The sequence below is a fragment of the Terrapene carolina genome, unplaced genomic scaffold, assembly GCF_002925995.2.
Source record: "Terrapene carolina triunguis isolate 2854851 unplaced genomic scaffold, T_m_triunguis-2.0 Scaffold84, whole genome shotgun sequence".
NCBI classification, from domain to species: domain Eukaryota; kingdom Metazoa; phylum Chordata; order Testudines; family Emydidae; genus Terrapene; species Terrapene triunguis.
This window is the reverse complement of record NW_020664435.1, coordinates 9,896,078-9,921,609: the sequence shown is the minus strand read 5'-3', so window position 1 is coordinate 9,921,609 and position 25,532 is coordinate 9,896,078. Positions and strand designations below refer to the sequence as shown.

At 44.0% G+C, this 25,532-nt stretch overlaps 1 pseudogene; it reads left to right on the top strand.

Annotated features, from left to right (window-relative positions):
• Window positions 1-967: 967 nt before the first annotated feature.
• On the top strand, window positions 968-11,576 carry LOC112104810 (annotated as a pseudogene).
• Window positions 11,577-25,532: the final 13,956 nt, after the last annotated feature.

The following is a 25,532-nucleotide window of genomic DNA, read 5'->3' as shown; positions in this document are numbered from 1 at the left end:
TTTGGTATCTTATGCAACTCGTTAGATACGTACATTGTCAAGTTATACAGAGCCATGGGAGAGTAATGTGGTCAAGGAGTTCTACTCACCACCAGCTTGACAATGGTGCTCAAGGCTACGTCCTCCTTCTCCCCGGCGTATGATCCAGATTCTGCAATCTGCAAGACACATGAAATATAGCAGGCTCATAAATTTGCCTGTCAGAGATACAAAAAGCCTGTAGTAGGAGCTGTAAATATCAGATATCATTGCCTCCTTCCCAGTAAAGTAAGAAGGTGCTAGGAATAATTAGCAGCACTGTGATGTTGGCATTTCCTCATAAAGCACTCCCCACTGTAGTGTTTTCTCCAGAGGGTTCTGTACCATAGTCATTAAGTACTCAGATAGCATACCTCCTTTTCTCCGTGCAGCCTCCCATTGGGGCTGGATATCTAGCATTATGACTGTATACATAGTATGGCATTATCTGGGAGCGGAGCTCACCATACTCAGTAATGACTGCCTTACCTACCCCAGTCTGGCTCTTTAATGCACTGAGTAAATGTAGTTCTTACTGCTTCTCTTTCCCTGTCTCTCTCTTTTTTTTTTCTGCAAGAAGCTTATGTGCAGTTTTGTATCTTCATTTGTCCTCTCCTCCTTCTTTCTACATTGTTTTGGTTTTTGTTCTTTCAGTTAGTGATTACATCTCTTTTTCTGCCCAGGCTCCATTTAAAGTCCCCCAACTTTACCAGCTTTTTCATTGCCTACTATGTAAGGCTAGATTGCCACCCCTTTGAACAGAGGGGTACAGAGCTGCATGTTCCCAAGGTAAACTCACACAATCCCACCTTCCCGCTCTTCAATGCGCAGGAGGAATGCACAAACTGCACCATCCTTTTGGTTTGCTCTCCCCAGCACTCCTTACTAGCACAGCCGAAGGCCAGATTAGGGCATAAACTCAACAAATACATACTTTTAGCTGCTCATAATGACTACCTCAGAATTTCAGCCTTCCTTTTACAAAAGTATGTTTCTAGTCCTCCTGGTTGAAAAGACAAGCTTGAAAATGTGAACTGATGCAGCAATATTTGCCTGAGTCTGCAGAGAGCCTGAAACAATAGCTCTGGGAATGGTAACTGGGCCAAAAGAAGGGTTTGCAATGGGAACCCTCAGCGCTAGAAGCATGAGCCTCTACCACTTAATCTAAAGGAGGATGAGTTTGAGCCCAAACTTATTGTAATCAAACAGACTACCATTGACTTTAATGGGCTGTAGATCAGCCCCTAGACCCTCCAGCTGGCAGCTTTAATAGACTCTAGGATGTCTACACTGCAGCTGGGAGTGAGCCTCCCAGCTCAGGTACACAGACTGGCACTAGCAGGGCTTGAGCTAGTGTGCTAAAATAGTTGTGTGGACACTGCAGCTCAGGCACTCAAGTCTAGAGGGTTAGAAGGCCATCCCCAGAGCAGGTCCATCCTGTGCACTGATGAGGCAGGAATCCTGTGGGAAAATCAGTATGTGATCATGTAATTAAAGACCGTAGCATATGCACAGGACGGCCAAATTCAGGTTGCACAGGCAGCCTTAAATCTGGCATTTCCTAACTTAAGTGTTTGACTTTGCAACTTTAATAATGTTCCATTAAGGTATTTTTTTCTGCGTGTAAGATTTACATTGCTGCTTTTCTTAACTATGGATATTGTGAATGCAATACAAAAATACTCACCATGCAAGTACAATTTAGTCAATCCATTTTTTAATCCAATGGTTTTTGGATTCATTGTAAATCTAGCTTTGCTTTGGCGGGTATTGGTTCGGTCCAGTCATTTGCCATTTCAAACACCAGCCCATTAATTTCAATAAAATGTCTTGGAGTAAGGGAGTAAGATTGCTTGACTAAAGCACAGCAGGCACTGCTGCTCTGTCTCTCGCACTGAATCTCTCAAAGGAATCATGAACTGATTCATTTGGAACCATGCTTTGCTCAGCCACTTCTACCTTTGCCTCTGCCTTCACAGACGCTGTGCTTTTCTTGGCTGCTTTTACAATTTTCTCCTTTTAGGCAGGCTTAGAAGAGGACAGACAAAAGACAGACTGCATTAAATAATCAATTAAAAAATGTTTAGCCGACAGTACTTTAGTTGAATGAAAGTCTCTCTTTGGTTTGTTTATCACTCTGCTAGTTACCCGAAGGGCAAGTCATTCCTGACTAACCTAATTACCTTCTATGATGAGATAATTGGCTCTGTGGATATGGGGAAAGTGGTGGACGTGATATACCTTGCCTTTAGCAAAGCTTTTGATACGGTCTCCTACAGTATTCTTGCCAGCAAGTTAAAGAAGTATGGCCTGGATGAATGGACTATACGGTGGATAGAAAGCTGGCTAGGTCATCGGGCTCAACAGGTAGTGATCAATGGCTCCATGTCTAGTTGTCAGCTGGTATCATGCGGAGTGCCCCAAGGGTCAGTCCTGGGGCTGGTTTTGTTCAATATCTTCATTAATGATCTGGAGGATGGCGTGGATTGCACCTTCAGTAAGTTTGCAGATGACACTAAACTGGGAGGAGTGGTAGATACGCTGGAGGGTAGGGATAGGATACAGAGGGACCTAGACAAATTATAGGATTGGGCCAAAAGAAATTGGATGAGGTTCAATAAGGACAAGTGCAGAGTCCTGCACTTAGGACGGAAGAATCCCATGCACTGCTACAGACTAGGCAGCAGTTCTGCAGAAAAGAACCTAGGGATTACAGTGGACGAGAAGCTGGATATGAGTCAACAGTGTGCCCTTGTTGCCAAGAAGGCTAACAGCATTTTGGGCTGTATAAGTAGGAGTATTGCCAGCAGATCAAGGGACGTGATCATTTCCCTCTATTCGACATTGGTGAGGCCTCATCTGGAGTACTGTGTCCAGTTTTGGGCCCCACACTACAAGGAGGATGTGGAAAAATTGGAAAGAGTCCAGCGGAGGGCAACAAAAATGATTAGGGGGCTGGACCACATGACTTATGAGTAGAGGCTCAGGGAACTGGGATTATTTAGTTTGTAGAAGAGAAGAATGAGGGGGGATTTGATAGCTGCTTTCAACTACCTGAAAGGGGGTTCCAAAGAGGATGGATCTAGACTGTTCTCAGTGGTAGCAGATGACAGAACAAGGAGTAATGGTCTCAAGTTGCAGTGGGGGAGGTTTAGGTTGGATATTAGGAAAAACTTTTTCAATAGGAGGGTGGTGAAGCACTGGAATAGGTTACCTAGTGAGGTGGTGGAATCTCCTTCCTTAGAGGGTTTTAAGGTCCGGCTTGACAAAGCCCTGGCTGGGATGGTTTAGTTGGGGATTGGTCCTGCTTTGAGCAGGGGATTGGACTAGATGACCTCCTTTGGTCCCTTCCAACCCTGATATTCTATGATAGCTGTTCTCTTCTTATCGCAGACTTCCTCCACTAAATTATAGAAAGAGATGTAGACCTTCCACATGTACTGTAACCACCTTTAAGAAGCAAGCAATGGAGTCCCCCTCCAAACACCTCTTTAAACATATTGTAGCTCATAGGATCAGCCCAATCTATATTAAAACATTAAATGTGTGTTATTTATTATCAGTGTCTGAATCAGTTCTTGTGAAAGGAGCTGGACTGACAGCCTTTAAGAAAGAGGTCCTCCATTCAGGTACAGAACACACACAACGGCAAAGCTACCTAGCTTCACGCTGCCCTGCCAAAGTGTCTCACCTGAAAGGATCATCTTTAAAGGTTGGAGCATAGTTCAGACTATTCAGTCCTTGGACTGAACTCCGAGTCTGTCAAATAATGACAACGGTGCTTCTTTGTGATGTAGACCGGTTGTCCATTGGGAACTGAACTGAAACCACAACCTTCATTTCACAGGTGTTGTTGCACAGGTATCAGAGGTCTGTCAGAAACAAAGCACCACTATACTCCTCCCATGAGGGACCTGAAACAGTTGATACTGAAATAGAGATGTCACTTGTTGGACCAAAAAGTCATTTCTCCTTCATGAATATACCAGGAAGTTCTATTTGCCCATTAAGACTAAACCTGCCTCAGGAGACATAATTGCCTCATTTCCTATGATGGTTTCTACTACCTTTGAATTTGCCGTCCATCAAATGCCCTAAATAGGTAGCCATCAGTGGCTAATTGAGAATAAGCCTGCTGTCTAACACTTCCAGTGAGTCTTACGGGAACTAATGTTGTATCCAGTTAGGTACAGACAGATAGCCCAGTTAGCATTTGTAAGGGCTTGTCTACACTTGAAATGCTGCATCTGTGCTGCTGTAGCATATCAGTGTAGACACTACCTACACTGACAAAAGGGGTTCTCCCACTGGCATAGGTAACCCATTTCCACCAGAGGCAGTAGCTAGGTCAACCTAGTGCTGTCTACACGGGGACTTGGGTCATCTTAACTGTGTCGCTCAGGGGTGTGGATTTTTCACACCTCTGAGCGACATTGCTGGGTCAAAGTAACTTTTTAGTGTAGACCAAGCCTAAGTTTGTTCCTAGGTAGTTCCTGGACTCAAGGCCACCTAGGAACAAACTTACAAATGCAAACCGGGGTAGCTATCTGTACCGAGCTAGATAAAACAACTAAATAATCTCAACATGTGGAAAAAAAACACTGATTCAGAACAACTTGCTCTTGTTCCAACAGAAAAGATTCCTGGCTGGTTGGGGGGTAGGCATGGGCTAAAGCTACCGAATCTGAATTCGGAGCCAGATTCCGAATACCCAAAGTTTGGGGCTCGTTAAGGATCAAAATTCTGCATCTAGTGCGCAGAACCATTTGCAATAAATGGTTCCAGTTTTTGAAACCTCCTCCCTATCTCTGAAATTAGCTGGGGTTTGCATCTGAGGTTTTGATTCAGAAAAGAGGGACACCCTCCCATCACCTATGGCTTAACAGGGTGGTTAATCTACAACGTCCTGTTCATACTTTATTGACAATTGCAGTTGGAAAATAGCTCCTGTGGAGCTTAATTGGGGCTTTTCTCCTTTTCACCATCCCTGTTGTATTGCAGCAACGGCAACTCTGATCACTGCGGAATTCCATTTAATTTGACACACTGACCTGTTGCTACTTGTCCTATTTTCTCACAGTATGTATCATAAAAGGTAATTAAAGAAAATGTTACAAGCATTAACTCTGCCAAGTAGAAACAGAAAACAGGTTATGTCTGTCTCCTAATCCAAACAGCATCTACAAAGATGCAGGTGGTCTGGAAAAAATAGAGGGTAAATCATGGAAAGAGAAATGGAGCTATGGCAATTTAGACCAAATGGGCATCTGCCTCCAAAAGTCCCCGACTGGACTAACTCTAGTTCTTGCCACTGAAGAAAGTTAAACTGAATCAGCTTCTCTTCCCAAACGGTAACTCTAGAAAGAGTCCAGTTACTAGTGAATGTGTCCACACCACATACCCAACAAACATTGAGATTAATTGGCACCTGTGACCCAAGAACCCCTGTCTTGAGGGTACAGGGATCCCCTGGGTTCACTAAAAGAAGGTCATGTAAGGTCTCTAATGAAAGTCTGTGTCACTCTAGTCATCATAACTATTGTGAGATGTATGTACAGAAAATCTGTGAAGAGTTATGCATATATACTACAAATTATGTTCTGTAGGGTTGTAGTTAAAAGAAGTCACTCAAAGGAAGTGTGTCTTGAGATAAACTTCTCCAGGCAGGGGGGTGGGAGACACTCAGCTCCATGGTGGACCATTGTGTATTGTATGTCATACAATAGAAATCTGTTAGCATACTATGTCAAATGCTAATGAACAGCTGGCAGAGACTTGAGAAGGAAGCTAACAAAGCAAGGTAAATGGGGGGAGGGTGCTGGAGGGACCCAATCTTGAGGTGAACATCAAAGGTGTGCTCTGGTATATTTGGGTGTGCAGAAAGACAGCCTGGCATTCTTTCAATCTGCAAGGACAAGCGGGCAATAGACTTGATCTTATGAGAAGGGTTCTCAACCAAACTGGTTGAAAATCCTGGGGAAAGAAGTTGGGGTAAGCTATCTTGTACGACAGTGGTTCTCAACCAGGTTTCAGGGTGGCCGCCAAGCAGGGCTGGCATTAGACTTGCTGAGGCCCAGGGCAGAAAGCTGAAGCACAACTGCATGGGGCTGAAGCTCAGGGCCCTAAGCCCCGCCACCCAGGGCTGAAGCCAAACCCTGAGCAATGTAGCTTCGCGGGAGACTCTGTAGCATGGGGCCCCAGGCAATCGCCCTGCTCGCTACCCCCTAACACCAGCCCTGTTTTTTATATGCAGAAAAGAACGCCAGTTCTTGTGGCACAGGTGGGCCGTGCAGTTTTTAGTAGCACGTTGGGGGGCCTCAGAAAGAAAAAGATTGAGAACCCCGGTTGTAGGAGATGGGGAATGCCTTGTGTGACGTTATTGACATGAACTGTGACCGTATAGATCATTGTTGCAACTAGGGTCCTATGGTTGCACCAGGTCTTGTACAGAGGTCATCAAATGGGGTGTCTATGGAAAGGTGGTAGTTTGCTGGTTATGATTATGCTATCTGTATGTGTGTATCATTTTTGTATTTGAAGTTATGAATATTGGCTATGTACTTGTACCTCAATGTGTTTGATTCTAAGTCACCTCAGTGAAGCATTTGGTCAGCTTCTTGAGAAAGAACTATTCTCAGTAAGTGCCCAATCAAGAACCCTTAACTGACAATGAACTTTGGGAGATGCCAATCCACATCAGAGCTTTCCTGGGAAAGTTCAAACATGTAAACAATGGCGTCGGCCGCAAAAAGCTGAATCATTCGTGGACATGTAACGTGCCCAAGTGACTACAAACTCCATCTTGTTGCTGTGATTTTGCACAGAAGAACAAAGGGGTTTCCGCCCACAAGAGAAAAAATATAAAAGACCCTGGAAACCCCTCCATTTTGTTTTCAATCCTGCTTCTTACCTCTGGAGGAACTTTGCTACACTGAAGTGCTGAACAAAGGACTGAATGACCGATCTAAGCTGTGGATGTACTCCAGAGACTTGATTTGAACCTGCAGTTTATTCCATCACTGCTACAAGCCTGAACTAAGAACTTTGCCATTACTTTATGTAATTGATTCCATTTAACCAATTCTAACTCTCATCTATATTTCTTTCTTTTTATGAATAAACCTTTAGATTTTAGATTCTAAAGGATTGGCAACAGCGTGATTTGTGGGTAAGATATGACTTGTATATTGAACGGGGTCTGGGGCTTGGTCCTTTGGGATCGGGAGAACCTTTTTTCTTTTACTGGGGTATTGGTTTTCATAACCATTTGTCCCCATAAGGAGCGGTGCTGGTGGTGATACTGGGAAACTGGAGTATCTGAGGGAATTACTTGTATGACTTCTGGTTAGCCAGTGTGGTAAAACCGAAGTCCACTCTGGTTGGCTGGTTTGGTGTGCCTTAATAATAAAGGAAACCCAGCCTTGGACTGTGACTGCCCTGCTCTGAATTGATACTCTCAGGGCTGCTCTATACTTAGCCGCTAGTTCGGCGGCTGGAAATCGAACTTCCGGGTTCGATTTATCGCGTCTGGTCTGGACGCGATAAATCGAACCAGGAAGTGCTCGCCGTCGACTGCAGTACTCCAGCTCAACGAGAGGAGTACCGCGGAGTCGACGGGGGAGCCTGCCTGCCGCGTGTGGACCGCGTCTGAACCACGGTAAGTTCGAAGTAAGATATGTCGACTTCAGCTACGTTATTCACGTAGCTGAAGTTGCGTACCTTACTTCGACTTGGGGGGTTAGTGTAGATCAGGCCTCAGTAGTGTCCCGCCAGAGGCCGCATCGTTACACCTTGTTAGTTAAGTTTAGTCTCTAGAAGGAGTTTTATGGTGTTTTAAATGTAACCATTTGTTTCTATTTCTCACACTGGCTTTTATTTGAATCTTTATTCTTTCTTTATAAATTTCCTTTTTGTTTTATAATTGACTCAAGTGCTGTACATAATACAGGAGTGGTGGTCTAAGGTAAAACTAGTAAACTGTGATAGACTGTTTCTTTGGAAACAGAGGCTCTGGGATTTCTTTGGGTATCCAGTGATGGATACCACAGGAGGACACTTTGAAGAGACTTGGGGTGTAGTGCATCTGTTGTCAACCTGCAAGCAAAGACAGGGCTGGGGTAGCCCAAAGGAGAGTGTTTGAGTTCCTGAGAGGCTTGTTGTGTTAGGGAGCTGACACCAGCTAGTACAGGCAAGACTCCCTTGCACTGGAGGCAAGGGGTAACAAGAAGACACTCAGCCCTGGATGCCCCAAGAAGCATCACAGCACACAGCCTGGTAGACTCAGCCATGCAGCCATGGGCTGAATGGGCATGAAACAAAATTAATCTCCTAGCAAGGCTGTGCAAATCCTATAGGAACTATTCATGGGGTTGACAATGGTCTAACACCACATTCAGGTTCACTGGAAAGACTAAGTTCTACATTAACTCAAACCTCCTAGAAATCTCCCATAGATCATACAGACCTTAAGATTTTTGGGTGAGCTCTGGAGACCTTCCCCTTCTCGAGCAGCATTTCTGCAGGTAGCACATCCCCTTTAAGCCTGCTAATATCTTTAAGGGGCATAGGATGGTGGCTTGCCCCTCAGGAGAGTCGTTGAGGAAAAATACCTAGCCTAGTATTGTCTCCTGCTTCCCCAAGTCCCCAAACTGTCTTTTGGAGAAGAAAAGCGGCATAAGGAGGGAACAATTCTACTCCCACACTGGTCACTGTCTTCCAAGTGTCAGTGGCATACATGCCCCATAATCCATAGCAGTTTACCTTGGAAATGCCTACTGCTCCAGTGAAGGAATGAAAGGAAAGAAGCAGCCCCATAATCCCATCCATGTGTTACTTGGAGGGGGTTTCCTAGTTTACACTCCAGGGAATATGGGGCATCTGAATTAATTGCTCATTAGAGCTTGTGGCTGGCACAGTTAACAAGCATGTTTTCATGCTTGGACTGCCTGTTAGACCTCAATTAACTTGTTAGGATGCAGGAAGTGGGGTGGAAAAGAGAACATAATCAGGGGCCCCAGGGAAGCAAGAGGGAGGGAACCAGTTACCACATGAAAGCATAGGAGGCATCTGGACTCAGGAAAACTTCCTGGGACGGGTATCTCTAGAGACATCTGGCACAACCATCCCAATGCTGTGGGCAAAACGAAGCCCTGCCTCAAAAAGAGGAAGTATGAGATAACATAAGAATGGCCGTACTGGGTCAGACCAATGGTCCACCCAGCCCAGTATCCTGTCTACCGACAGTGACCAATGCCAGGTGTCCCAGAGGGAGTGAACCTAACAGGTAATGATCAAGTGATCTCTCTGCTGCCATCCATCTCCACCCTCTGACAAACAGAGGCTAGGGACACCATTCCTTACCCATCCTGGCTAACAGCCATTAATGGACTTAACCTCCATGAATGTATCTAGTTCTCTTTTAAACCCTGTTATAGTCCTAGACTTCACAACCTCCTCAGGCAAGGAGTTCCACAGGTTGACTGTGTGCTGTGTGAAGAACTTCCTTTTATTTGTTTTAAACCTGCTGCCCCTTAATTCTAGTTCTTATATTATGGGAACAAGTAAATAACTTTTCCTTATTTACTTTCTCCACACCACTCATGATTTTATATACCTCTATCATATCCCACCTTAGTCTCCTCTTTTCCAAGTTGAAAAGTCCTAGCCTCTTTAATCTCTCCTCATATGGGACCCATTCCAAACCCCTAATCTTTTTAGTTGCCCTTCTCTGAACCTTTTCTAATGCCAGTATATCTTTTTTGAGATGAGGAGACCACATCTGTACGCAGTATTCAAGATGTGAGCGTACCATGGATTTATATAAGGGCAATAGATATTCTCCGACTTATTCTCTATCCTTTTTTGAATGATTCCTAACATCCCGTTTGCTTTTTTGACTGCCGCTGCACAGACTGCGTGGACGTCTTCAGAAAACTATCCACAATGACTCCAAGCTCTCTTTCCTGATTAGTTGTAGCTAAATTAGCCCCCATCATATTGTATGTATAGTTGGGATTATTTTTTCCAATGTGCATTACTTTACATTTATCCACATTAAATTTCATTTGCCATTTTGTTGCCCAATCACTTAGGTTTGTGAGATCTTTTTGAAGTTCTTCACAGTCTGCTTTGGTCTTAACTATCTTTAAGTTTAGTATCGTCTGCAAACTTTGCCATCTCACTGTTTACCCCTTTCTCCAGATCATTTATGAATAAGTTGAATAGGATTGGTCCTAGGGCTGACCGTTAGGTAACACCACTAGTTACCCCTCTCCATTCTGAAAATTTACCATTTATACCTACCCTTTGTTCCCTGTCTTTTAACCAGTTCTCAATCCATGAAAGGATCTTCCCTCTTATCCCATGACAACTTAATTTACGTAAGAGCCTTTGGTGAGGGACCTTGTCAAAGGCTTTCTGAAAATCTAAGTACACTATGTCCACTGGATCCCCCTTGTCCACATGTTTGTTGACCCTTTCAAAGAACTCTAATAAATTAGTCAGACATGATTTCCCTTTACAGAAACCATGTTGACTTTTGCCCAACAATTTGTGTTCTTCTATGTGTCTGACAATTTTATTCTTTACTATTGTTTCAACTAATTTGCCCAGTACTGACGTTAGACTTACCGGTCCGTAACTGCCGGGATCACCTCTAGAGCCCTTTTTAAATATTGGCGTTACATTAGCTATCTTCCAGTCATTGGGTACAGAAACCGATTTAAAAGGACAGGTTACAAACCATAGTTAATAGTTCCGCAATTTCACATTTGAGTTCTTTCAGAACTCTTGGGTGAATGCCATCTGGTCCCAGTGACTTGTTACTATTAAGTTTATCAATTAATTCCAAAACCTCCTCTAGTGACACTTCAATCTGTGACAATTCCTAAGATCTGTCACCTACAAAGGACGGCTCGGGTTTGGGAATCTACCTAACATCCTCAGCCATGAAAACCGAAAAAAAGAATCCATTTAGTTTCTCCGCAATTACTTTATCGTCTTTAAGTGCTCCTGTTGTATCTCGATCGTCCAGGGGAGATAAGGCAACCCCCTGCCAACACCAAGATTGGCCCGTGCCCAATTCACACAAGGAGGGTTCATGGTGGTAACAAGAAATATCGTGCTCTGCAGTTGGACTTTGGCAACTTCTCTTGTGTATCTAAGTGCTGCATCTGCAAGACCAGATTCACTGAGGTGGTCTACAATGCTTGCAACAATGAGCTGGTGTCGCCTGCATCATTCTCACTGGGGGCACCCCAGACCGACAGTGGCTTGAAACCCACTACACCTTGCTCCTCAGATGCAAGAAGAGCACTACACTGACTCCTGAAGAGGAGGAAATCTTAAATAAGAAGCATTCAAAGGAGACTCAGAAGAAATATGATGAGTGGAAGAATGCCAAGATCAGCGGCATCCTGGAGGAGCAATTCCAGCAGGGAAAGCTGCTTGCTTGCATCACCTCCAGAGCCGCACAGTGTGGCTGAGCAGATGGCTCTATTCTGGAAGGCAAGGAACTGGAAATCTACCTGAGGAAGATCAAGGCCAGGAAAGGCAAATAAATGTACTAGTCACAACTGAAAGAATGAATACAAAACGTAGAGTCTTGTTAAAAACAGAACAAGGATTGGGGATATCTGAAGACATTTAAGTTAAACTGGGGGTCACTGGGCTTTAGAAAAAAGGGGACAGCACAGGTACTGGGAAGGGCCACGTGACAGAGCCAAAGGAGCAGAGGGAAGCTTACACTGCCATTATATGCTTTCCCCTGTTCTGTGGATAACTACAGGTCGCCTGCCTCCAGAGCTGTCATTCTACCATCTTTCACAACCACTAGAGTCACTAAAAAATTTAAAAAGCAAAGAAAAAAACTACCCAATGGAATGGCTAAGCTATATATAGCTGTCACTGTATGCATGGTATCAGTGCAAGGATTTCCTCTACTGCTCAATGCATTATGGCCCTGACATACAATGTCTATAAATAGACTCTACTCTAACATTCATTACCGTTATCTTATCAGTATTGAACCTGAATTTTCAAGTCGTGACTTCATTTTTTTTTATTGCTTTTACAAAGTCAGTTGGACAATAATGGCTTTTTTGTAGTATGTGCTAGGTAGCTCTGTCTCAAAAGAATCCATCGTGCACAATGAGAAGCAGGAGTGATGCAGTTTTCACTCATGATTAAGCCAAGAGACACGACAGTACACTTAAGCAGTATATAAGACAACAAACTTGCCTTCAAGTGCATTGAAAAGTGAAAGCTTCCCACCACTTAAGATGTTAGCTTATGCTCAAAAAGCCTTGAGTGGCTATATTATTCTGAAACCCTATTATAGCTACTGCTCATTTTTGCAGGTGTAGCATTTTCCCTTCCTCCACACTGTATATTTTGGAAAATAATATGGAATAAGCCAGTGTTAATAATTGTATTTGTGTAGTATAATACAGTAAGATTATGCTTTAGGGGAGGGTAACCTAAAACTTAGAAATCTTCATAAGTATCTGCAATATAAGGTGAAACCCAGAAAAATAGGACAGTCCTGATCTTACAATACTTTTACACTAAAGTCAATGGAGTTGTTTCAGATTTAAAATAAATGTCAGTGAGTTGAGTGTCAGGTACGTAGGGTGCAATATTCAAAACCATGTAAAGCATTAATATCAGCATGTCTTTCCTTCACCCTTGAGAGCCCTACATTAATCACTTTCCATTATTTATTGGGATTACAAAGACATGGTTGTTTTACTGATAATACAGAACAACAATACACTTTAAAATTCAAGAAAAAACAAGGACCTCATTCAATTTGAGAATGAATCCTTACTCCATTGTCTTTCAGTCTAGCCCAACTATCCAGCTCATCTCAATGCAATAGCAATTCGGTTTTACGAGCAAATAAGCATGGTCTCTCACCTGCTACTCCAGAGCCAGATTCTGATCCCACAGACTGATTTTACACCATTAGAATGCTGGGGATTTTAATGGAATTAAACCTGATTTATATCAGTGCAAGATCAGAATCAGGTTCTCTCTGCCACCATTGAGATCCTTAACCAAGCGCTATGAAGTCTCACTTTGTAATTCCAAGTGTGATTTTATATATTGGCCAACAATCTCTTGAACAGAAAAAGGTAGTTTATATGTACAATGGTTGAACATGGCACAACTTCAAAGGAATCCATGACCAAAGTCCTTTTCTCACTGTAAGATGGTTGAACTACTCAGCAAAGTTGTAATCAACAAGGTCTTTTCCTCCACAATTATTGATTATAAGTAAATTAAAAGTCTGGGGAACTCTAAGTCTAGCCCCATAATGCCCTATGGCTCTCCCAAACACATTCTCCTCCTGTCACCCATGCACAGGATCTCCACCAGGGATGGGAGGGTGTGTGGTAAGATTGCTCATCTTGGGCTCAGTAGGGGACTTCCAGCTGTTACAGAACTGCAGGAGCAGGGTCCCTCCCCCAACCCCCTCAACTTCAAAGGCGCAGTTTTCAGTTCAGCACAAGCAGCTGCCAAGGGTACTATGAATAGCTGTACTGGTATTCTAAAATAAGACATTCGACAAATGGTGCCAACAAATAGTCCTACTTATTCTGACAACCGCTAACTTGTGAAACCTATTTAATGAGAGGAAAACTGTCAAGAGTGTGGCCACTTACATAAAGTTCTGTGGCGAACTTGTAAATACTTTGCCTTGTCATTAGAGAAAGATGATGATGGCTTTGATCATTTCTGATATGGACACTGGATGTGTGTCAAGTTTACAGCTGTAGGTGTACTGTCAGACTAGAAAAGGCGAAGGGGTAGGGGATTTATTCCTCATTAGATAGCATCCGTCCTACAGCTCAAATGAAATAACATATCCTGCAGAAAAGCTCCCAATGAAGCAAATTGCTGCAGAGATATTGACAGACTAGAGAAATGAGAGAATGGCCAGGTGTAAGGGAGAGAATGAGCAATATTGAAGGAAATAAGGTGTTGATAGGAAAGAGAGAACTCTGTGAGTGAGAAACCAGAGAGATCAGTGCTTAGTAAAGACAAGGGCCAGAGAATGAATGTGACCACAAGTGGAAGCTAAGGGTGAAGAAGCACACTATGGAACTATCAATGTCAAGGCTAGTGTAATTATTGGTGCTACTTGGTACCCCAGATCCACAGGGTGCCAGTAGAATGCCCAGTTTACTGCATCATGGCAGCTAGCCTTGTAAGCACTGGCCCTGGTGGGTCTCAATGACCACTCAGGGTATGTCCACACAGCCAGTGCCAGCGAGCCTCCAAGCCCAGGTCCACCGACTTGGGCTTCAGCTATGGCACTACAAATAGTTGAAGCTTAGGAAGGGGGATGCAGTTCAGAACCTGAGTTCCAGCCCAAGCTGCAGTGTCTACACAGTTATTTTTAGCACTGTAGTGTGAACTCTGCAAGCCCGAGTATCGTGATCCGGGCTCAAGGCTCGCTGCTGTGGGCTGAGTAAACATACCTCAGAAACATGGCTGAGGGAAAGGTTTTTACTAGGGCTGAGGGAAAGGTTGCAAATACCCTAGGGCAGAGGTTTGAACAGTTACAGTTTAAAGTGAGCAACAGCACTTCTTGTTTGGGTCCTGGGGCAGTCCAATCAAGAGCCAGTGCACTTCAGCCCTAGTGCCTGGGGAGCTCTCGCCTGCCCAGTCTCTATTCCCAGCAAATAAGCATTTCCAAGCCAGGCTCAGTCAGTGTATCTCACTGGGGCCCCTTTGCACTGGCTTCTTTTCCAGCCACTGCTGTTCTCCCTTAAACCGACACAGACCTGCACCCAGCTGTGACATCCAGCAGTCACAGTCTGTTGCACATGCAGCAATGTCCACCGTTCTTGGGGCTTCTCTCCAGCTCCTTGCTGCCATGTGGCTCCCACTCCCCAAACAGAGCCCAGCCACTTCCTGGCTCAGAACCTTTCCTCTTACCTGTCCAGGGGAAAGGGAAGTGAAAAGGGGAGGGGACTGATGGGAAATGTAGTCCCTGCTCAGCCAGTAGGAAGGGGATGTGGCTGATGGGAGTTGTAGTCTTCTGTTTTGCTGCTCCATCACACCAGATTTGCCAAAGAATAGGGTGCAGGATTGGGAGAAGAGAAGCGAATGGGGTCATCCAGGGTGCAGCAATAACAGCTTGATGGAGAGAAAGGGGAGTCAAAAGCCTGACAGAGACTATTGAGGCGGGAGGAGGCAGGGTACAATGGGAGAGTGATTTCAGTCAGTGCAAAGATCTCAGGGAGATGAGAGATAAAGACATCATGACTACAGGTGAATTTGTTTTAAGTGGAGCAAGTATTCCAGAGACAGCAGGAGAGGGGATGAGAGAATGAAGGAGGTCGGGACAAGGTATTTATGAGTCTGATATATTCTACAAAATAATATAAACACACTTCCAAGACTTACAGCAAGAAAGGTTTATTTTAAAGAGTTCTAAAAAGGGAGTTTCTGTCGGGTGTTTTTGGGGCACACAGACTGTTGAGAGTAGCATAGCGTCTGTTTCTGCAGGCTCCACTTTGCCAGCTGCCTGGCGCATGCTGGTGGGAAGGCCAGAGAATTATTTTCCTTAGGTGTGGTCTACACAGTGATTAGGTCAATGTAAGGCAGTTCATGTGGACACAGCAGTGGATGTGTCTACACTTACATTTTGCTCCCACCAACGTAACTGCCCCGCTATGCTGACTTAATAACACCACCTCCCCGAGCAGCATAGCGTCAAGGCTGATGAAGTTAGGTCGCCACAGTGTCAGTATAGATACTGTGTTGCTTACATCTACTGTTACTGGCCTCCAGGAGTTGTCCCACAATGCCCCAACCTGACCGCTCTGGTCACCATTGTGAACTTCACTACCCAGGGGACAGGAAGCTGCCCCTGCCCTTTAAAGCTCTAAGAATTTTGGAAATTCCTTTTGCTGGTTGCCTGGCTTGGCGAGTACACCTAGCAGCTCTCCATTGTTGAGTGCAATAGCCCAGCTGAGCATGCCAGATACACGCTGCAGATGTGCTCCTGCCTGGACTACACAGGAGGTGATAGATTGTCTGGGTCTGTGGGAAGAGGAGGATGTACAGGCATGAACATCTACAAGCAGATTGCTCGGGGCATGGAGGAGAAAGGCTACAAGAAGGACAGTGGCAGTGCATATGAAAGCCAAGGAGCTATAGATCTGGTGTGGAGCCACAGACCTGCTGCTTTTGTAAAGTGATGCACACCATCATTGGCGAAAGTCTCACCACCACCCTCAAGAGCCCTGTGGATACTTCAGAGGAACCAGAGTCACAGGCCTGCCACCATGAACAGCGAGGAGGAGGAGGTGTATGAGAAGGAGAAGAAGGAGGCGGGACATAATGGGCCATGCAGAGCAGTTTGTTTATATGCACCATGATGTCCCGTAAATCCTCCACAGAGATCTTGATGCAACTTTCCTGACAAAACCTCTGCCAAAGATTTCTGGAGAAGGCTGCCTTATTTCTTCTAGTGCAGTAGGACACTTTCCTATGCCACTCAGCAATTACTTCAGCAGGCACCACCGCAGAACACAGGCTAGCTGCTCAGGCTGGGGTGGTATTGGAACAACAGCAGCAGCTGTGCTCTCTGTGGCTCTGTTACTCTCAGGAGTGAGGTAAAACCACCAGCTAAAACCACCACCACCACCTATGGGAAATGGTGCCAGTTTTCACTTCCATTGCCCTACACACATATGCTCATGCCTGTAAGCTAATCCACTGACCCACTAGGCCATACAAACCATGGCTGGTGCTGTGAATGGCTCCTTGCTGTATCAATCCCACGGAGATGTGAGAATGTCGTGCTTACAACTTGTAGGGATTGAGGGGAATGAGTTCAGTATCCTAAGTTTTGATTTCTGTTGTGAATACACTGACAACACACAGAGGTACCATTGTATCTTCAGCTGCTACGATTGTGGTCATGAGGGTCTCCCCCTCCACACCCATGGAACACTTGAGCCAGATAAGGAGGAGAAAGAAGAGGACTTGGGATGACATGTTCCAGGAGATCCTGCAAACCCGTGCTGCATCAGAGAACGAGCACAGGGCCTAGATGATCACCCTGGCAGATAGCACGGACAAGGATAAAATTGAGAGGAGAAAGACACAGAAAAGGAAGACAGATGTGCATCAGGAGATGTCTACGCTTCTCACATAGCAAACAGAGATTCTGCAGACTCCGGTGGACTTGCACGTTCAACCATCCTGTGCTGGCCTCCCTCTTCAGCCCATACAGAACTCTATATCGGGACCTCCCTACGGCCCCCCTCAACATTCCACTTGGCATCAGGGTTGTCCACTACCCTTGCCACTCCACTTGGGGGTACATTAAAGAAAATAACAGCTTCACATACACCAACTGTGTCTTTCACAGGTCAGAATATGTATACCTGAAATAGAAATGACTGTGCTTTCCCCTTCATAAATTCTTTTTCCTTAATTTATTAAGTTTTATTCAGTTTTTATTTGCCTTGCTACAGAATAAAATTATATTTTTGGAACATAATTCATCTTTATTAGGTCACTCATATACTGGTTGGTGCTGAGCATGTCCTGTTGCTTCCTTTTGTCACAGAACTCTTAACACCATTCACAGACAATATTAATAGGTGCACTGGCAGTGTTATATTCCCATACACACAGGACTCACTACAAGGTTCATACCAGGCTGCAAAAGAGCAAGGCCAGGTAAAGTGCACTACTCTGGCTCACTATTTAAAATGGTCTTTCAAAGCCTCCCTGAGCAGTATAGCTGCATGCTGACATCTTCTTATAGCCCTGGTATCTGGCTGTTCAAATTCAGCAGACAGCCACTCTACTTCCGCCCTCCCTGAAGGCGGAAACTTTTTCTTCCTTGTTTCACAGATATGATGCAGGACACAGCAAACAGCTATAACTATTGGGATTTTTTTTTCCCCACTGAGATCCAATCTCATAAGCAAATAACGCCACCGACCCTTCAAAACAAAGGCAAATTCAACTATCATTCTGCACCTGCTGAAGCTGTAGCTGAAGCGCTTCTTGGTGCTGTTGAGTAGCCAGTGTATGGCTCCATATGCCACGGGATCAAGGGGATAGGCTGGGTCTCCCAGGATCACTATTGGCATTTCAACATTCCCAATGGTAATCTGCCGGTTGGGAAAGAATGTCTCTGCATGCAGATTTCTAAACGTCCTGTGTTCTTAAAGATGCATGCATCATGCACCTTCTCTGAGCAGCCCACACTGATGTCAGTAAAGCTTCCTCGGTGATCCACCAATTCTTGTAATACCATAGAAAAACAGCCCTTTCTGTTGACGTACTCTGTGGCAAGGTGGTCTGGCACTAAAATATGCATACACATGCCATCTATCGCCCCACTGCAGTTCAGGAAACCAATTGCTGAAAAACTATCCACTATGTTCTTCACATTGCCCAGAGTCACAGTCCTGTGTAGCAGGAGATTAATGGCCCTGCACACTTGCATCACAACAGCACCTGCAGTGGATTTCCCAACTCCAAATTGATTCCCGATTGACCAGTAGCAATCTGGCATTGGAAGTTTCCACAGTACAATCGCCACTTGCTTCTCAACTGTCAGTGCGACACTCATTTTGGTGTCCCTGTGCTGGAGGGCTGGGCTGAGTTCAGCACACAGATCAAGGAATGTGACCTTGTGCATTCAAAAGTTCTGCAGCCACTGCTCATCATCCCAAACCTACATGGCAATGCGATCCCACCAGTCGCTGCTTGTTTCTCAGGCCCAGAACAATTTTGAATTGATTCTGTCCATCTCCGTCCTTACCCATACGCAAAGCACGCAGCTGCGTAGGGCACCAGGAAATTTGGGGCACCAAATTTCCTGGTACTCTATGCAGCTGCGTGCTGCTCCAGCCCATGCCCTGCCTCTTCCCTGGCCCTGTCCAGCCTCGCCCTCACTCCCCTGAGGACTGCAGCGACCCGGCCCCAGCCGTGCTGCTGGTGAGTGCTGTGGGGTGGTTCCCCCCTCCCCCCCAGCCAGCCCCCCTCCACTTCTCCCCCACAGAGGCCTGGGGCCTCCCTCACTCCCCACGGAGGCCTGGGGCCCCACACACACAACCTGTGGGGGGGCTGCGTAGGGCCCCAGAACAGCTAGGGACAGCCCTGTCTATCTCCCACAGCAATCCAGCTTCCAAGGAATTGTTCTGTTCCCTGTGGCTCTGCAAATACTTCAGGATCAGGCACCCATCCTCACAACACTCATGACAATAGTGCAGAGCTGTGTAGGCTCCATGCTTCTGTCATGGATGGCGAACAGCAAGGAGGGATGCACGGATTTGTGGGGATTTTGAAAAAAGGCTCAAAATATGGTATGAAGATGAAATTATGGGATGGAGAACACTGCACTATGGGAAGTTGAACCCATCTCCCAGGCACGCCTGCGCAACCCGTTTTAGCCCCAAGGCATTGAAAAAACTTCCCAAAACACCCGGTGCTAGATGGTGGTGAGTTGCACAGTGGAATAGATATACAGAGTGCATTGCCATCTCTCTTTCTCATTTATACTAAGGCCTCTTTATACTGCCCTTTGGCATTTACACACTTAGTGTAAATGAGAATCAGGCCCACAATGTTTTGCATGTAATTGTCATTACGCCTTTCAAAGGTTATGCATAGCAGGCCTCACTGTTTTTAAGAATACAATAGTTTCTTGGCCTTTAAAATATCACTTTCCTCTACAATGCCCTTGTTAATATAAATAAAAAGAATAAGCCTTCTAAAACCAATACCAAAGGTATGTGCAGCCTCTAAACAACGGCATCCCCATTCATGTTTATTCCATAGCTCTGCAAAACCTTTGGTCCATGCAAGCACTCATTTAGGAAACTGACCCAACAGGGTGCATACATTGATTCTTTAAATTGCTATGAAGTCTGTAAATCTACTCCTTTCCCTCCAATCTGTATTATTTAAAATCATATCGGCTCTAAGCCCACGTATGCCCCAGAACAGCCCCAAGAATGTACATAGAAAACATGCCAAGTCCATCTTCAACATCATTCCACTGAGTTCAATGGAATTACATCAGGAATGAATTTAAATCATTGTCTTTAACTGCATTCATTTTGGTGAACTTTCAATTAAGTTATAATGAATGTTATTATTGTGTGTGGTTTAAAAGTCATTTGAACATTCATTAGCAGCACACTGGTGCTCTTTTCTCATGAAGTGAAAGAAATTGGTTGGATTTTATCCTTATGGAACTATCCTCGGTGCTTAATTGCCATTTAACTCAAACAATGTTAATAATTTAACCAATAAAATGATGGTTGTTCAACCAGAAAATCCTATACAAAAGTAATGACGATGCAATTGTGCACCTGAGAAGCTGTTAAATCCAAATAAGTTATTGATGCCTAGCAGGTATGACAAAACAAATGCTTATTCGCAGAGTTACAGGAATCTGGTTTTGGAAAGCAGTGTTCTGTTGCTGTATTAGATGTGTCAACAAATCTTTACAATGTATTAGGAGTTGCCACCTCCCACTGTTTTCAGTGAGACTGAAGCCATGCCCACAAGCAAAATAGCTGCCAGTCTGGTTCAGGGGGCTAGACAAAATGCTGTTAGGGCATAGGGTCAGTGAGGAGCTACAGAGACCCTGTAAAAGAAGCACGGAGGAAACAAGTGGCAGAAAGGGGAAAGTGGGGGCTAGGAGGGAGACTGAAGTGGTACAGGAGGAGAGTGAAGGCATGGGGGATAGAAGTGTGTGGTAGGGTGCTGCTAGAGAGGCCTTAATCAGCTCCTGCCAGTCCAGCCCCCCCTGATTGGGGCTGGGTAGATAGCCTGATCTTGCCTGGTAACTGACCACACCTGCCAGCCTCCTTAGCAGGAGCTATAAGGGTGGGAGGAAGTGGAAAAGACCAGGAGGGGAAGGTTAGATTCAGATGGAGGTAGGCATCTCTTAGTCTGTTGCTGGCCAGGCCTGTGGAAGGCCAAGCTGTTGTAAAAAGCCTGTATATAGTTGGAAACTGGTGGTGGGGCCTTGATCACAAATAAAGAACACAGGTGTTGCACCAGCCTGAAGTGTCCCTGAGTCTCTGAGAACGGGGGAGAAGGGCCAAACCAGAGGGGCACTGTGTGTGCCACATTATAAAGTGATAGAACCCTTACTCCCTATTATTTACTGGTGAAGGAGTTGCTGGAGTCCCCTCTGAGCAGTCAGTGAGAAGGACATACTGTTGCATGTGTATTTAAGGCTGGATTTTGAGCCTTCAAAGCTCAAGCAGGCAGCTTCCCCCTAAAGCTTCAAAATCCAGAAGGCAGATTAAAAAACCCCACACATTTATTTTAGAAAAAGCTCATGGTATTTAAGCCAACCAGGACTTCTGGGGATCTGACTCATGATTTTTGAATACATAGGTTTGGGAATAATGAAATAGGCCTTCCTCAGACTTTTCTAGCAGAGCCCCTCAGAGTCTTCTTTCCTAGATCACCCCCAGTGAGCTTCCCTCAAGTCCTATTGCTCTGGTCCTGGATTCTACAGCTAGGCCTCCCAGATCATTCAGCTCTCTCTCAGTAAGGAACCATCCCACATCCTACTAGCACACTCTTATTCTTGTCGTTTCTCTATACAGAGCACAAACTGCCTCCTATATTTCCCAGCAGGTTTGGCTCTAAGTCACAGGATCCCAATAACACGGCCTGCACAGAACTGATCCCCTTACGGGGATAAATAACCATGAGTCAGACTGCTTTTTAAAAAAAATAAAAAAATTCAGTGGTAATAATTTCATGTTTTATTATTAAGCCAAGAAAAACCTATGATTTTTAAGCCAATCTCATGATTTTTTGAGGCCCAATTTGTGTTTTTCAATGTGTGGCATGGGCAGTACTGTGTTTTGCAAACATTAATTAGTTAAAGACACGAAAGAGTGCTTCTTGAAAAGTCATTTGGGACTTATCTAGAAGGATAGGGAATAGCCAGATTCATTAAATCAAACTTTAAGAAAACATTTGGAGCATGTATCTTATTTTTTAAAACTTTGACCTCTATTTTTTGTTATTGTTGGGTCATGTCCCACTTCAGCAAATTCCTCATATTGGGCCAGAGACATTTGGACAACTAAGTCATGGGCTTGATCTAATCAAGCAATGATTAACTAGAATAGCTCTGTCGTGGAAAGAATCACCCACGCAGTGATTTTAGTTCACAGACTCAGAGCCTGAGGCCTTTATTGCAATACATACCAAACGCGTTGGGGTGCAGCTCGAAAGCTAGCACACCGAACAGCAGCTTGCAAGCTGCTTTTATTTCATCAAACCACAAGCAAGGTACAAACAATACGTCATGAGTTAAGAAATTGGGGATGAATCATAAGCTAGACACAGGGTGAACACGAGCTCGGGGGCAAATCACAAGCTGGGGATGGGGTGAGCACGAGCTGGTCACGAGCTAGGGTGTTGGGGTTGGGGTCAGTCCTCCCTCCTCCCCTTGCCCACTTTCTCAATTTCCGAGAGGTGGGTGCTCGGTGGTTTCTGCAGGGGTGGTGCTCGGCCCTAGCTTGGGTACATTTCTTAAGACTTAGTACATGTCTTTTCAGGAGATACTTAAAGGGGAACTATTATTGGATAATTTGCAGATAGCTGGAATTGGAGAATTTGCAGATAGCTACAACTGCAAGAGTGATTAGCTCTTTGCAAAAGCAATTTCTTAATGTATTTCATAAACTTGTGGTTATTATATTCTGTGTTTCTTTCCTTCCTTCCTTTCCCCTCCTCTGTTACTACTTTTGTCTGGGTTTTGGCAGAGAATTGATTTGAGCAGTATTGTTCAGGCTTTTAGGCCTTCTCTACTCTGCACAAAGGTCATCATCATGACAGCCTTCTGTTGGAGGTGTTTTGGGGCCTGTAGGCCCCGAACTTTGGCTATCGGAAAAGGAGGCCCCCCCTGTCCTGTTCCTCCACAGCTCCAAAAATGTTACATAGTCATTAAAAGGAAAAGGCAACTTTAAAACCTCAGTGCATTACTTTGTGGGATGGTACTGAACATGCTGAGTACCCTAGTGTCAGGGAGAAGCAGGAAAGTTCTGGAAGAGGTTCTTCAAAGCTTATGTATAATTGCAGTGGAAGGATAATTAGTACTTATAAATTCCTATATTTTATTTGAATAAATAGCTTTCAAGAGTCCTTTCCTTTACAGGTCCCGGAAGCTTCACCCCTCACAATCAGATTGCTAAGTAAATCCTGAACATGGATGACAGATTTAAAGGTTACCTGTCACAGAAAATGGCAAATCTCGTAGCTTTTCATGACTTAATTTAAAAAAAAAAAAAAGGCATTTGAAATCTGGAAAAATGGATGTTTTAAGTCATCTAATGAATAGAAATAAAAATAAATGTCAGCACACGGAAAATATCTGTGCGGTCTATTAGGTAACAAAGAAGATTAAATGAAACTACCATCATAGAAGTTCTGAATAACATACTTAAAGTCAAAGCCTTTTTCCTGAGTCCAGAACATCTAGGCTGTTCAAAACATCCACATCAGCTGTAATCCTAGAATGATACAGATATTTCATATTAGGGTGGTGGGATGAGGAGTCAGCAAACTCCAACCTCTTGTGGATAAATTCACTCCTGGTGTAGGAGGGAATAACTTCATAGATTCCAATGGAGCTGTCTTCTTTACTCTTGTGGTAAGTATGGCCTCTGGTGTTAATTTAGTCCTTTTGTTGCTGGAGTCCTTTCATTTTTAGAAGTAGTATCTATTTTAGTAATTTTATAGGATTCTATATCATTTAGGTATGGACTGACTGGTTTTTATTTTTATTATTTTATTTTTATTTAAGAAGCATGATGCAAACCTATGAGGCTTTTTGGGGGGCAATAAAATGTTGTTTATATTTTACAGGTGACTTGATGTTGTATATGATTAGATCTTTCTCCAAACCAGTTAGTCTTGCGAGGTAAGCTCTGTTGATAGAGAGGGAAGCAAAAGTTATTGAGCTTACGGGACTCAGAGTCTTTTTTAGTAAAGAACACAGGAAAGAAAAATCTTGTACTGTCCTGCCACTCTCAGTACTGTTGTGTTGTGAGCAGTTATACATTGGCCTGTGACTCTGGAAGTTTTTGGAAAGGGTGACAAACTCAGTTTGTAGGAAGACATGTGCTATAGTAACTGAACAGTCTGTTGTATGTTGCCTGCCAGTTGCCTCTCTGCTGTGTTACACAGCAGCTGCTAGCAAATTATACACTTGCTTGGTTAATAAGAACTTCCATTTGGGGTACTACTGCTTGTGACCATTGCCCTTTATCTCCCTCTATGACAAATCTCACACATACTGTGTCAAGAATTAAAGGAGGGTAATATAACTAAAGTACAATAATATAATTAATGCCAATCAACATGGGTTATAGAAAATACATCATGTCAAATTAATATGATATCTTTTTCGATAGGATTATAAGTTTGGTTGATAAAGGTAATAGTATTGATGTTAGATACTTAGTCTTCTGTAAGACTTCTGTAAGGTGTTTGATACCACATGACATTTTGATTAAAAACTAGAATATAAAATTAACAAGGCACATATTTAAATGGATTAAAAGCCAGCTAGAGAGACATCTCAAAATGTAATTGTAAACAGGGAATCATCATCAAGGGGATGTTTTTCTAGGGGTCCCGCAGGGATTGGTTCTTGGGCCTATGCTCTGCAACATTTTTATTCGTGACCTGAAAGAAAACACAAAATCACCACTGGTAAGGTTTACAGATGACACACAAATTGGGGGAGTGGTAAATAATGAAGAGGATAGGTCACTGATATAGAACGATCTGCATCTCTTGGAAAGCTGGGTGCAAGCAATATACATTTTAATATGGCTAAATGTATACATCTAGGAACAAAGAATGTAGGCCACACTTACAGGATGGGGGACTTTATCCTGGGAAGCAGTGACTCTGAAAAAGATTTGGGAGTCATGGTGCATAATCAGCAAACATGAGCTCCCAATGTGACTCTGTGGCCAAAAGGGCTAATGCGATCCTTGGATGTATAAATAAGGGAATCTCGAGGAGGACTAGAGAGGTTACTTGACCTCTGTATTAGGCACTGGTGTGATCGCTGCTGGAACACTGTGTCCAGTTTTGGTGTTCACAGTTCAAGAAAGATGTTGATAGATTGGAGAGGGTTCAGAGAAGAGCCATGAGAATGACTGAAGGATTAGAAAACATGCTTTATAGTGATGGACTCAAGGCACGCAATCTATTTAGCTTAACAAAGAGAATATTAAGGGGTGACTTGTTTACAGTCTATAAGCACCTACAGGAGGAACAAATAATTGATAATGGGCTCTTCAATCTAGCAGAGAAAGGTATATCCAATGACTGGAAGGTGAAGCTAGCCAAATTCAGACTGAAAATAAGGCAAACATTTTTAACAGTGGTAGTTAACCATTGGAACAGGTTCATGGTGGATTCTCCATTACTGACACTTTTTAAATCAAGACTGGATGTTGTTCTGAAAGATCTGCTCTGGGAAT